Genomic DNA, 14135 nt, shown 5'->3' on the forward strand with positions numbered 1-14135 from the left:
TTAACAAGACATCCTTGCTACCAAAGGCACCTTTATACACTGGGACCCCTCTTCAGTGCTGTGCAAATAGCTCCAAGCTACCAGAAAAAGCCAGCTCTGTTTGTCCTACYCACCCAGCACAGGTCTTCATTCCTTCTGAAATATTTTCTGCTGATAACACGAGTTTTTATGTTGCTKAAATAAAATACCGCAGCAAGCCATGCAGATAAAATACAGTCAGAAAGCTGWGCACCCAAAGCTATTTTGAAATCAGTTAAGCTGAAGACACTTCAGTGTGTGGAAGTGAAAAATGGGTATCATCTAGTGTCAGAAACCCAGCTGTACCATGTTTGCATTTAAGTTGGGTTCTCACTGAACTCACTGAAGTTTTGCTTTTTCAGGAAAACATCAGTTTCACCTTCTCTAATTGTACAGTGACAAAAYGTGCAAATCTCATCCGATGGGAATTGGTAGAAACTGTCAAAGATCATTTTTAGTTTTAAATATAACTGTAAAAGATAAGAGATTTTAAGTTCAAAGAAAAAAAATAAAAGCTGAGAAATTGTGGAAGTACAGGACAAAATGCAGTCCTTCGTAGCATTTGGTGAACCTGAACAGTAAGCAGTAAAATCTATCCAGATTTTGTCACTTTCATTAAACTGCAGAACAAACATCCTGTTATACCAAATAGTCTGAAAAAGTCTGAAGGAGAAAAGATATAGAAACAGGACTTCCCAGGCAGAGCTCGGCACAAGGACGCAAGAGGACAATGAATTGCAGCACTTGCTTCAAGGGGATGAACCCTTAATTTAGCTTATACTGAAAACTGATTGTTATAAAACTAAACGTAGAACAGTATCCTTGGGTATCTGCGTATGGAATAATCCCGCAGCAACCAGACACAATCTACCCTTCAAACTAAAAGCAGTTTTAGTCCCATGCCAAGCTTTAGACCTGCTTTCTGAGGCTTTTTCCCAAATTACATGAGAGCAGCTATTGCCAATCAGGAATTAAAGAGTTCAACTGTATTTTCATACGAACCTGGGAATATGACATGACCTGGAAGGAATATTCCCCTGTAGAGAAAGCACATAATGGACTAATGCAATACACATACTAGCCTAATCCTGCAGAGGAGCAGAAGATCTACAAATGAGACATTAGTTATTAACTGATTTAGTGCTTTGCTATTAGCTAATCTAATGCTTCGACTACTGCTGTTTTCAAACACATTTGTAAATCAGGTTACTAGAGACATACCAAGATTGTTCTCAAAAAAAAAGAGAAATTGTTCTGTAATATTCATAATATAAAGCTCATGTATGTTATGACAATGATTTGCATGTAGCATTTTCTGAAAAATCAGTACTGTGTTTTCCTACATCTTTCGTTAAACAGCTTCTTCCCAAGAGTAAAAAGGCTTGAGCCTCACTCACAGTGAAATACTTGCAACCTCAGCCCAAGCTTGATATTAGTTTCTAGGACATTAAGAGAAATCATAATTTGAAAATGATTACTTAAAATATTAGATTAAAAACAACTAAACCTTGCCTTTTTTAATCAACTAATAGGAAGACAGTTTTATCACTTTTGATTACTAACTGCAGAGAGATATGAAAACTGTGTTCAAAATTGATTTCTCATTCTGAAAARCTGTATCTAGGCCTCAAGTTAAACATATGATCTACTAAGCGAAGTCACATCACTTGAGCCTAAAAATGGGTAAATAAATAAGGACAGATTGAGTTTCCATTCCTTTCCCAGGAGTTTTAATAGACCGTGTTAATTTATTTTCCTGTGAATCTGAATTCACATTCCTTAGGATATGGGTAATTTTCCTTACTCTGAAGATAACAGAGTATTGGTTTTATTCACCACAGTGTTATTCAGATTTTTTTCTTATTGGGAATGCAAATGATAAATGCAAATAAAGAGGACACTAGGGAAAACACTGCACAGAACTGAAAATCTGACTTGTGTTTTAGCTCAAGGATGTATTATCTAAACTTGAAAATCATCATAGAGCTCATGATCAACAAGAAGATATTAATGTAGTAGCAAATCTCACAGTTCAAGTATAGAAATACTAGCTCAGGAGGAAAGTTACTSTATTTAATATGCAAGTATATACTGAATGATATAATGATAATCAGCACAATGTAAATCAACATCTTAACTTCCATGAAAGTAATTCAGAAAAAAATAATTCTTTAAAGTAAAAATCTTCCTCCATCTTCTGAGGAAAATTTTAGCAAATATTTTGCAAACTCTCTTGAATGTCAGGATTAGCCTCAGTCAAAATCCACCTTCCTTTGAGTCCTCTCTGAAAAACATATGACATGGAAAGCAGATCACTCTGTGGTCCTGGGCCACATTTGCAGCTTTTACAAAGAATGACCTATAATTCTAGTCAGGTCCARTTCCATCCGAGACACAGTCGGAGTAGCTTAAGTCAAAACAGTGCCATGTTTTATAAAATACTCAGGTCTTTCTGAGTCCCACTCCAGCGTTTAATCTGGACCCTAAAGCAGGTTCTTCCCTGCAGCTGGCTGGCCATGTAGGAGGCAGCGGCTCCTGCTCTGAGACCCGCCTGCCCTCGCTGGGCCTTTTCCAAGCAATATCCAGCACAGAAAGATCCAAGGAGCGAGGGCTGCTCCCGGAAAGGGGATCGCTGCAATTCATCACCGTGTACTGCAGACAGCCCTTCCTGTCTGCAGACAGTCAAATGATTCGACCACATGTGCTGACAGGGCAGAGAGATAAATAAACCTAGAGAAATAGGAGGTTGCTTGTGCTCATGACAGCTTGAAAGGCACGGCTGCTAACCAGAATTTAACTTTCTGTGTTTGAACCGGCTGCTAGAGTCCCTTAATGCTTTTTTTTTGTCTTAAAACAGAGGCTTAAAAGCATTAGAGATTGAACTCCTGTGTTGCCATGCATAGAAAATTTTTTAAAATGCAAGCAAAAATTAGAGAAGTTACTTCAACCTTCAAAGCTGCTATCCCTAAATAACAAAGTGTATTAAATAGCGAAAGATTCTTTTCTTAAAAAAACTGGAATTAATATGGAGGAGATTAGGCAAACCTTAAGGGACTCACTGAGTAATTAAGATAAAAATTTTGGCTTCCTTTCTTTTAGAAAGAATGAAAATGTAAAGCACAGATCATTGCTGAGTCAGCTGTAATACCTTCTAGAATGTCTGTTTGGTRCTGTGTATATTAAAAGGGTAACAAATCACCAGCTAGTAGCTGTCAGCAGACCAGACTTTGGGTAAAATGTATGATGTACCTAACTCCCTTTATGGAGAATCTGTGTATACTCATACAGTCATATACTGTAGATAAAGGAAATGGCCTGTAAATCTATCAGTTAGCCTTGGTTTCTCGGTATTGCGTCACGTAAGAACAAAATAAATAGTGTAACAGGTTAAAAACAATAAGATAATGGTGTCAGTAAAATAAGAYAATGGTATCAGTAATGGCTTAGCAAACCTTGGATGGAAGCTGTGTGCAGCAAACACCAGCTCGGGGTGCCTGGTGGAGGCTCCGTCCCACGCGGGTGTCCCACCAGCCCGGGGCCCTGGAGGTCTCGGTGCTGTCACTGCTGCTCTCCAGTGAGGAAGCCTCCACTGACTCCGCTTTTGAGGGGTCTCACATTCCATAGCCTTCTGTTTTCCACTTCCTGGCACGGCGAAAGGGTTGCATGGTTGAAATGTGATGGCTCAACAGCTTCCCTGCCAGCAGCGTGTCCTGTTATTGCAGCTACCGTCTGCCCACGACTTGCACCGATGGACTCACTGGCCGGGATTTATCTCCGTGAGGCTGTTTCCAATGCATGGGGCATGGCAGATGTCAGCTCACTGCTGGTGCCCACCAGATCTTTCCAGATTTCCAGCTGTGGGCTGTCACTTCAGTTGGCAGAGGCTTTTCCTTCCCGCTGATACAAACCTCATCTCCGCTTTTAGCTTGATTGGACTAACTGCRTTTTGCTACTTGGGGCCAGATTTCAGATCATCCGTGTCAGGAGCRAACGTGGTGGTTTGTATGGAAGCACTAAGGAGGCCTGGATTGTAAAGCACGCGGTGAGTGAGTGCATCACAACGCTGCCAGTGCTTCAGCTGAGCTCGTGGGCAGCTTCTAGCCCCTGTATCGGGAGCCAGAGGGACTTCCCACCAGTGCTAGAGTCCTGGTGGCTTCCAGAATGTGAGCTTATTTGAAGAAGAAATGACAGGGAGAAAAAAAGTTGTATTTTTTCCATTTCAGATGCAAAGATCAGCTAGTTCGGATGTTCTCCCCAACTCCTTGAATAAAACACTGAAAATTCCAAGGAGGTCCCTCTGTCAGAGGTCACAATATTTAGAAATTTGCACATTTCAGATCCAATCTCGGCAAACAGGCTGTCCAAAAAATAAGAGACCAGGCTCTTAGGCACAGTAAATCAAAGGCAAATGTTGAAACTGTAGAATGCAATGGAAATAGCCCCCAAAACGTTGTGAAATTTTGGACATTTTCTTCCTTTTAAAATCAACATTCTTTACAAGCCTCTTCCAGTCTGATAGTTCACATGATAGGAATTATTTCAGCTATTCAAAACCTCAAGGAAAAAGAAAATTACAGAATCCTAGAATAATGCAAGTGGAAAGGAACATTCCATTGTCCAGCCTCCTGTGCAAAGCCAGGTTAACATCAGGGCTTCATCAGATTGTTTATGGCTTTGTTCATCCCATTTGCTAATACATAGTCCATGTGTTGCTTTTATCTGTCCTTCCTCACCTCTYATGCCCATAGAACTGTATCAGAACATCTTATTTTCCCCTCCAGCCCTTCCAGGGAGCTGAAAACCTACTTGGAATTATCCCAAGGGAGCATTCTCCAGGCTCGCTGGACTTGCAGGTTGTCGTTTAATGTCAGCCCTGACCTTGGGCACAGCCAGGCCCTGCTATTTCTCCACCTTGTTACTCATACCTGGAGTAACTGGGACTTCAGGAAAGTTTGGAAACCTGTACAAAGGACAGGCCGGGATCCTGGAAGAAGAGAATCCAAGACCTTAGTACGCGTCACTTCTGCAGTCCCTAGCATGCCATGTCCCTTTGGAAAGTTGGTCCATCTGTAATTGCAAACCCAGGACAGGTAATCAAAAACATTTAAACTTCATTTGTGTAGCTTTATATTCTAGGTGTGTGCATCTGTTTGGCCTCTGTGATGACTGTGTAAGACAGACACCTAATTAATAATTCTTGGCATTTCCTCTCTCTATCAGTATTTCTGCAGTTCACAGTTTCTGTGACCCTGCTGTGGGTGGCTGGTTTAAGAAGTTAAATGATGTTCTGTGGTGTTCAGCAAAATTCTGTTTGCAGTCACAACTGCACTTAAACAAATCAAGAAATGACATGTGTCCTGTTTCTTTCCTGTGAGTATTCCGATTAACATTTTTATTAGTGCTTTGCCTCCCCCGCTTTACCCTCAAAGGCTTCAGTACTTTGCTTAAGTATTTAGGCTTGTTGCCCGCGCTATTCAGGGATGTGCTGATGCCCTTTACTCCCACTGGCATCACTGAGGGTCTCAGCAATGGGACTTCACTTTCCTTTGGTTGCATCTGGAGGTTCTGGATCCCCTTGCAAAGGCTGGGAGAGGAGGCAGCCTGGCGGGCAGAAACCTCTAACTGCAGAACTGCGATTATTCACAGCCATGTAGTTACAGACCAGCAGAGCTTTGTGTTAGCTTGGGGGAGTCCTCATGGAGATGATGAGCCTTTGAACACAGATTTCTTCAAATGCAGCCCTCCTCTGCTTGGGGATGGAGCCTGTGCCCTGCAAACCCCACGGGGCCATGATTAGCCGTGTGCTCTGGGGAGCTGCTGCATGAGCATCACGTTGGGGAGCAGTGCACATCCAGAGAACAGACCAGGCACAAATTGCTTTGCACAGCGAGAACTACAGAGACGCTCGAATTAGAGTGACACTAACCACAAGCCCGCCTTCCTTCCTCCTGCTTTATCCACCAGCCAGGAAGCGGGGCACAAGCGAGGAATTTTGCAAGGATACGCAACAACACGTGCGAAGGGCCACGCTCCTGTCATGCACATTTACTGCCAGGTTAGCGTCCCAGCTTTGCCTCTGCTGCAAGTAATGCTCTTTGCATGCTGCAGACTACATCCTGCAGCTATTTGGCTACATGGTCTTTGCTTATGAACTCTGCGTGGGCTTGTAAACATTTCTGCACCTCATTATCTCCTTCTTTGGGAGAGAAGCCTTCCTGGAGCTTTGTTAACAAAGACTTTCATGGCGAACCAGGACTAATTCCTCCCAAAGCGCTTCCATTCCTCAAGATCATTTTTAATTCCAAAAATAAATCCCAGCTGCCCCTTTCTGCTGGAGTTTGCACACAGCACAATGTCAGCCTGATAAGATTATTACTGTGCTGATAAATTGTTGAACTATATGTTTGAGAGATCACGGAAGAATCTTTCTGACCTGTACGGAAAATAAATAAATAATAATTTTTWAAAAATCAGGCTTGTCCAAATGCTGCCATGCTGACCTGCTTGCAGGAATAATTTTCATATCTTGTAAAAATAGAAGGGATAGAAAAATAAATGGGCAAACTCACTTGAAACGGGCATTTGTGACTCTGACAAGTTGGAGTTTGCAACACCCATTCTGAAAATTCATTTCTCAACACCTGATGTTACCCATGCCAATCCAAAYGTGGAAAGAAAACAAAGCTATTTTTCCTTCCCATCTGTGAATCTACAGTTTATTATTATTATTCAAATTTTGTTTTCCACTATTGTTTTTCTTTTAAATTGCTACCTGTGCTGTGCTGCCCGCAGAGGAATAACTCGCCATGCCATGGCTCTCATGGGTGATGCTCCAGGACGGCTCTGCCAGAGGCAAAGGAGAAGCCAGAGCTTGGTGCAGCCACAGCTCAGSTAGGATAGACGTTGTTGCCTGCTTTAGAGTTACTGATCCCAACAGAGAAGGCAGCCTGGCTGTGGCAGCCCTCTGAGATATGGACATAAAGAGTCAGTGGTTGTTGACTTGTTGAGCGCAGCATGTTAAGCCTTGGTGTTTGAGATCCTCTTGATTTTCACCTCATAAGCTTAACAAGGAGCACAAGGGTGTTTGCACCAAGGGCAAGGGACACACTTACCCCCATAAAGTTGTATGTGATGAAAAATAGGTAAAAAAGCCTGTTCTTCTTCTAGGCTTGGAGGTAGGGGAATGCAATACTTACAGATAATTTTTTTACACAAGTGTTTATTCCAATATCTTTCATAGCTTTCAATGATTTCAGTGTGGAACAAACAAAAAATGTATTTATTCAGGTTTGATAACATTTAGTTATCCTGAGTGTGTAGATATTTTGCGAAGGTACATCAGACATCTAATCACTCTGACTGCCTATCAGGAAGGTAATGAAAACTGTTATGACTGAAAGAGATTTGGAAAGCTTATAGCCTTCCATAAACATTAAGAAAATCATAAAGAAATTATTTGCTGTTTCTTTGGGAAGCTGCTGCATGGTTCTTCTCCCTCTGTCCTAGCTGCTGCCTCCTCACTTCCTTCTGGTCTGGAGGTGACTCTGTGTGTTTATTTGTTCCCTTTTTTCTAGGTCTGGCCTTTGTACCTTGGTGCTGGAGGCTGTCACTGAAAGTTCAGGTGTTGCCCAAGCTCTCACCTGGATCAGCCTGCACCTACTACATGCCTATGTTTTACAATATTGCTCCCTGCCCGTAAAGGTCATTTTGAAAGAATTCTTTTCAGAGGAATCCTTTCTGCTAATCTCCCTTTCACTGTGCCACATCCACCTCTTCTTCTTTGGACTTCCTTTTCCTCTGAAATATTTTCGCTTCTGGGAGGGTACCAGGTCGGATGCTGCTTTTCTCACAGATCTCATCCATCAGTCTTGCACTCAGCTCTTGGTGTGCTTCAGAGGCTGGCAAGCATCTCAGGGGAGGCTGTTGATCTTGAAGAAAGAGCAGCTCCTCATATTCAATTAGCCTTGGAGGCTTTGTTTCTCTGGCAGATGCTTGAGTCCTGGCCCTCGGCAGCTCAGAGCCTGAAGCGGAGCCGACCCCGCTTTCACATGCACGAATGCCAAACTGCAGGCTTGAGCCTTGCAATGTGTTTGTGAGGGCTCCCTGGTCTGTGGGACTGCAAAAGGGGAGCAAAGTCGATGGGATTCTGAGGTGACATTTCTGATGAGATGGTGAAAAGTTGAGATATAGGACCCTGATTATTACCTAGCTGAGCTGTTCCATGGGSTTGGGATAGGTGCCAGTAATTCCTCTGAAACTTTTTTTACTTGCAGCACCAACCCTGAACAGTTTGGAAAGTGTTTGAGTAGGAAGCTGTCTTTGATCTGCTTTGCTGCAAGTGATGGGAAGGGAGATCATCGCCTGTCCCAAAAGACCTTTGTGATCTGAAWAGACTGTGGCTAGTGGGACAATCTCATCTTTCCACTCTGCGCCCACCCAGCAGATGATAAGCATAAGGGGGGTCTGGAAGGCTGGACGTGGGTATTGGGCTACYGAACTCCAGAGGGCAAACCAGGGGTGAGGATGGCTAACTGCTGAGGACAGAGAGGGAGCAGGGAAAGGTGTCGATATTCGTGTCCATGGGCTCAGAGAGCCCCCGTAAACATGAGACTCACACTCTCCTGCTGTGTTTTTGTCTTGCAAATGGAAATGACCTCCTGCCAGCCCAGCTCATGTGGGCGAGCTCTGCAGATCCTCCCGAGGACGCTTCTCCCCAGCGCCCTCAGCTCTGCCCGGCTGACTTGGGGGATCAGCCTTGTTTTCTCTGCCAGGGCTGGCCGCGCTCCTGGGACTAGCGAGGCCAAGTGTCCACAGTCCACAGCCCCATAACCCCATGTGTTTTAATGCAGCATCATGCCAGCTCCTCTGCCCCACACCACAGAGCCTTGTGCAGAGCTCTTGATGGACACATCTCAAGGCTCAGCACAAAGTAATTTTTTTAAAGAATTTTTTTCCTACTTCCAACATATCTATAGAAGAGAATACATGCAGTTGATCCTCCTCCAGACAGCTGCTGTGTTCTGCTCTCGAGGTCCCCAAGTTCTTAGGAAATGCCATTTCCACAGACTCTTCTAATGGCAGATACCTGCAGCAGCTTTTTCTAACCAAACCCTGGGAAAAAAAACAGGTTCTTTCAGGGACAGGAGGAGAGAATGAAAGTTGAATGATGATGCTGCACTGTTGTTGYTTGTTGTCTGAATCTCTCCCAAAAGGAAGATTTTGAATCTCATCCAGTCACAATAATTGCACATGTTGCWTTCTTGGCAGGCAGATATTCAGTCTCAGGGGACTGTGAAATGAATACAGAAATTTCCTCTGCTGGCTGTCCCTGCCTTAGCAGGACCACGACATTCACACAGACAGCCTGAGATCCCAGGGTAAGAAAGCATATTTCCTGGATTGAGAACACCTAGTCTAGTCCTATGCATGAGCAACTAGTTACCTTACAAGCCGGCTGTGTATCCAGCTAGATCCCATGCCAGCTCTTCTTGGTAGAGAGCACCGCTCCAGCACCCGGGGACTGCTGGCCAGGTATCCTTAGGTACAGACAACTTCGTGCCTTTGGAGGTGCTGTTGAGGAAAAGCCAGTTCCCTTTCCTGCAGGAACCAGGTTGCTCTGATGTCCATCAGTGGCATGTTGTCCCTGTTTCACTAAGTTGRCTATTGACAATCTGGCACATAAACTACGTGTACTATGCACATACCTCATGAGGACATAGAGGGCTTTCGTTCTTARCCTGGCGTGATGCTTTCTTCTGTCTTGTATCCCTACTGTTGTYCTTCATGCTGTGGTAGATTGCCAGCATGCACTTTGTAATGGTGCATTGCAAAAGACACTGACAAGAAAGCAGCAGTGCTTGTAGAAGCAACAAGGTGTTTTGGTCAACATTTGCAGCTCTGGTTTCTAATTAGCTTAGCTGTTGCTGTGGTCTAAACCTAAACCTAAACCTAAGCCTGATCAGTCCAAAGACTGGTGGTGGAGCACACAGAGCAACTCTTATACCTGAAGGTCATGGGAAGAGCACTGAACAATCTCTGTGAGTCTAATTTAGAACAGGAAAAGGATACAAAGAGGCTTTCCTGCTGATTCGCCGTAGCAGAAATGGCAGGAGCACTGGGTTTCCTGGCTTTTTTTAGCTTGCTTCTGGCAGGAAAACTTCACTACTCCAAAACACTGTGGAGCCTACCTCCCTCTTGGATGTGGTTTCCTGCCAAGCAGGGAAGATGCTGAGCTGTGTTCTTGCTAAAAGGGGATGAAAAGGGCTTGTGCATAAAGCTCTGGGATGCATCACCTGGAAGCTCTTCTTTCCTCCACAGCTGGCTGATTCATATGTTTAGATAAGGAGACTGCTCTGCAACAGATTCATAGAATCATAAAATCATGATGGTTGGAAAAGACCTTTGAGATCATCAAGTCYAACTGTAAGCCCCTCAATCTCTTATCTGTTAAACCATGTCCCTAAGTGCCCCATCTGCACATTTCTTTAACGCTGCCAGGGACRGTGACTCCACCATTTCCCCAGGCAGCCTGTTCCAATGCTTGACTACTCTTTCTATGTAGATTTTTTTCCTAATATCTAACCTGAACCTAACCTGGTGCAACTTGAGGCCATTGCCTCTTGCACACAAGGATTCGTCCACCTTCTTCTCCTGCATCAGAGGCAGAAAGGGAGAGGAAATAAAAACACTCACGATGATATTGTGCAGTTTAGGCTTTGAAGTTCTCCAAGAGCATTATTATGGGCCACAGGTCCCACGACGGCAGCATCCTTTCCCTAGCAGGAGCCATAAAACAATGCCTAGGAATTAGTAACAATACTTGTACAACAGAATATGCTCTATTTCCCCTGAGTTTCTTCATGCTTCAGATCTTTTAGCTTGAGGGATTTCCTGTAATATATGTAGTTTCTGTTTATTTAGTAACCACTAGAGAATTTATTTCCAGTCTTGCCCCACTGCAGCAATAGGACTTTTAGTAGATAGTATGAGGGAATATTGTGGCAGTTTAGCTCTCCTGCCTCAGTATCAGGTCCAATATAAATAAGTAACAGACCAGCTTGGCAAGTTTTGCTGCCAGGTAGTAGGAGCCTCTGTAGCAGGAGTCAGACCAGGGCGCCAGTAAAGTGGAGGGGGAAATCATGAAGAGATCACATTTTTCATTTGCACTCCCATAAGCTGCTCATGTCCCCATAAACCCGCAGAGAAGTGTTCACCTGCTGTCCAAGGAGACACCTCCTGTGGTGTGGTGTGAACCTGGCTGCTCATAGTTTCCTTCAACAACCCTTCACAAAGGAAGGCAAGGTTTGCCAGAAGGAGAAATGGAAATAGGGAAATCTCTCAGTCTGAAGGAGGCCACAGGTCAGCTGGAAGAATTGGGCAGGGAAATGGAGATGGCCAATTTATATCCCCAGCCACCATGTAGTGACATTTATCTTGTTCATACCTCCCTCTGGGCACAGCCATGGAGATCTCCTCTCCTTGCCACTGAGGGACATACCAGAGGATCTAGGCATTTGCTTGGTGTTACCTCCAAGGGCAGGAGGACACAGTGCCCTGGAAAGTCCTTATCTTAGCTGATAACGTCTGCCTTGCTCCTGACCAGGCACAGTTAATTGTTAAGTTGCTAGAGAGAAGGAGAAAAGCATTAACCTCAGCTTGCACACAAGGACGTGGAGCCCTCGGGGTGCTGGTCACTGACTAATGGTCACACGAGGCAGGGCTGTGGCTGGGAGAGGTCCTAGCCGGGGGCCAACAGGCCTGTCCTCACATCTGAGAGTTTCTGGCAATAGAGGTTTGCTCAGCTTCCAATTACATTTCCAGAACAAAATTTTGGAGGTTAATTTCAACTGCGTGGGATTACCTCTGCAAGATATATCTATGAAGGGAGGATGAAGTACACATCGAGCCTRTAGTGCCTTCTTTTCAAAAAATCCTACTATTTTTATCTTTATGATGAAAAGCCTGTGCTATGAAAATACCTTCTTTCCCAAAAATGTTTACTAATGTCCGTAAATAAACCAGTCCTTCCCAGAAGACTGTTTTTCTTATTTCTCTCTGTTAAAATATAACTCTTTAAAGACCTGAAGTGGAGTGGAGGTCTCTGTATTGCACCATGTAACTTGGCTACACAGACAAACTTGGAGGGATTTGGGACCAGTTTGAGCAATAAGGCGACACCACTAAGTCAGGAGATTCAAGCCACTAGGGATAAATCTGGGCTCACATGCGATTTTCATAGGTTTTCATAATGAAAATGAGGCGCTCTTCCAGATAAATGTRCCAAGGTCATGACTGCACAAAAGTAAGTGCTTAAAGCTGTCGCTGTCGGAGACTTGAAGGATCTCCCTCCAGTCCTGCCCAGCTTGTGGGCTGCTGCTGGGGATTCATTTTCATTCTGTGGCTGTCAGAAATAATAAACTCACAATTAAGATATGGTGGCACAGAGTGAGCAGTCATGGATCAGTGGTATCTTCGCTTGTGTATAAGAATACATCAGGTGTGTCCAAAGGCACATTAGATACCTACTTCTCAGCACATTTGTTTCCTCTAAGGCAGGYGGCCAATCTTTCTGAAGGCAACATCCCAAATTCCTCGTTAGAAARTGCTTGCACATGAACAGTGTTTCTGCTCCCCTATCTTTTTTCAAGTGGCAGTGCTGGCTTTGATTCTCCCTAACATATGTCCATGCTTTTACCTGCAAACTTGCACTCTCAATAGGTCACATACACTGTCTTCAGTATTCATTTCGTCTGTCAGCTCCATCTGCCAGTGCTGGTTTTTCTGTGTGACTGCTTTCCTGACTGTTTTTTTGGAGTTAGAGATAACCAACCCTCCTTTTCCCTCACTCTTGCTCATTATGTCATCAGGTATTTGCTGTATCTGTCTCCACATAAGTTCGTTTTTCTTTCTTTCCACATGAGGTTAAATATTCTGCAGGTTTCTKTTGCTGTGGGTATCTTCAGACAAATCTCTCTCTTTTCCTTGCCTACTTGTTGCTTATAYGGAAAGTCTTCCAAATCCCTCTGCCTTTGAGTGGTTGTTTTCCTAACACTGTAATTTTCATGAATTTAATTAGGACAGTATAGGGGAGAAGACAGTTCTAGAAATTGGAGTCTCTACTTTCATTCCATATTAGTTGAGTAATCCTACAAAGGATGAGTGAGGAGTGAGGAGCATAGCTAATTTCAGTAACACTGCATGAGGATATTGACAGGTCTCTAAATGTGTGTGCAATTAGGTTGTGTATGGCCAACATTCCTTTTCAGATGCTCTGGAATTTGGAAAGCAGTGAGGAATATGGTGATTTTTTAATACAAACTCTTCACAGTTTTTTGGCAGGTCTTTCTTGTCAAACAGCACTTGGATGAGCTAAAAACCTTGCTAATGCAAACAGCAAGGACACCTTGGCTAATACTTTGTGTTGTTTTTGTGCAGGAGGCTTCATACCCCCAGCCATTTCCCAACATTGTTTTTTGAATGGATCAATGCATTAATGTTCTGCATATGATGATATCAATCCCCAGTATGTGAACTTAGCCAACAAAAATCAATCTGCTGCTTACAGATCAGTGACAATGTTTATTTTTAGTGGAAGAAGCTTAAATATTTAATGCTGAATGTGCTAATATAAATTCTTCTGAAAAAATGTAATGCTTGTTTGCAGATTAACATCATTCATGCTAGGTGCACAAAATCACAAAATTAATTCTCTGTAAATGAGCTCATATGAGCCTTGAAGAAAAAAATGAGAAGAAATCATAGCCTAGGATAGGCAGTATAGCAAAAAGAATTGATCAGCCTGGGTAATTGTATATGCAGCTCACATCCAGTAACTATCTGATCAGTACCAAGGGTAATTTTGTGCTATAAGCAAATGCCTTAAGTAAGAAATGTACACAAAGCAATATTCTAGTCTTATTCTTTTTTTTTCTTTTTTTTTCCCTCAGTTTTTAATGTGCTAAATGATACATGCTATTACTTTACTCTGTTACTCACAAACATCTTAGCTACAGAACTCCATTTTAGTTGGAGGGCTAAGTGTGAAAAACTTGTGAAAGAAATATGTCCCTTACTCTTTAAGTCCTTTGCTCTCCAAATAGAGAGATGCATAAGGCATG

The sequence above is a fragment of the Nothoprocta perdicaria genome, unplaced genomic scaffold (assembly GCF_003342845.1).
Source record: "Nothoprocta perdicaria isolate Ctin4 unplaced genomic scaffold, notPer1 scaffold_266, whole genome shotgun sequence".
NCBI lineage: Eukaryota > Metazoa > Chordata > Aves > Tinamiformes > Tinamidae > Nothoprocta > Nothoprocta perdicaria.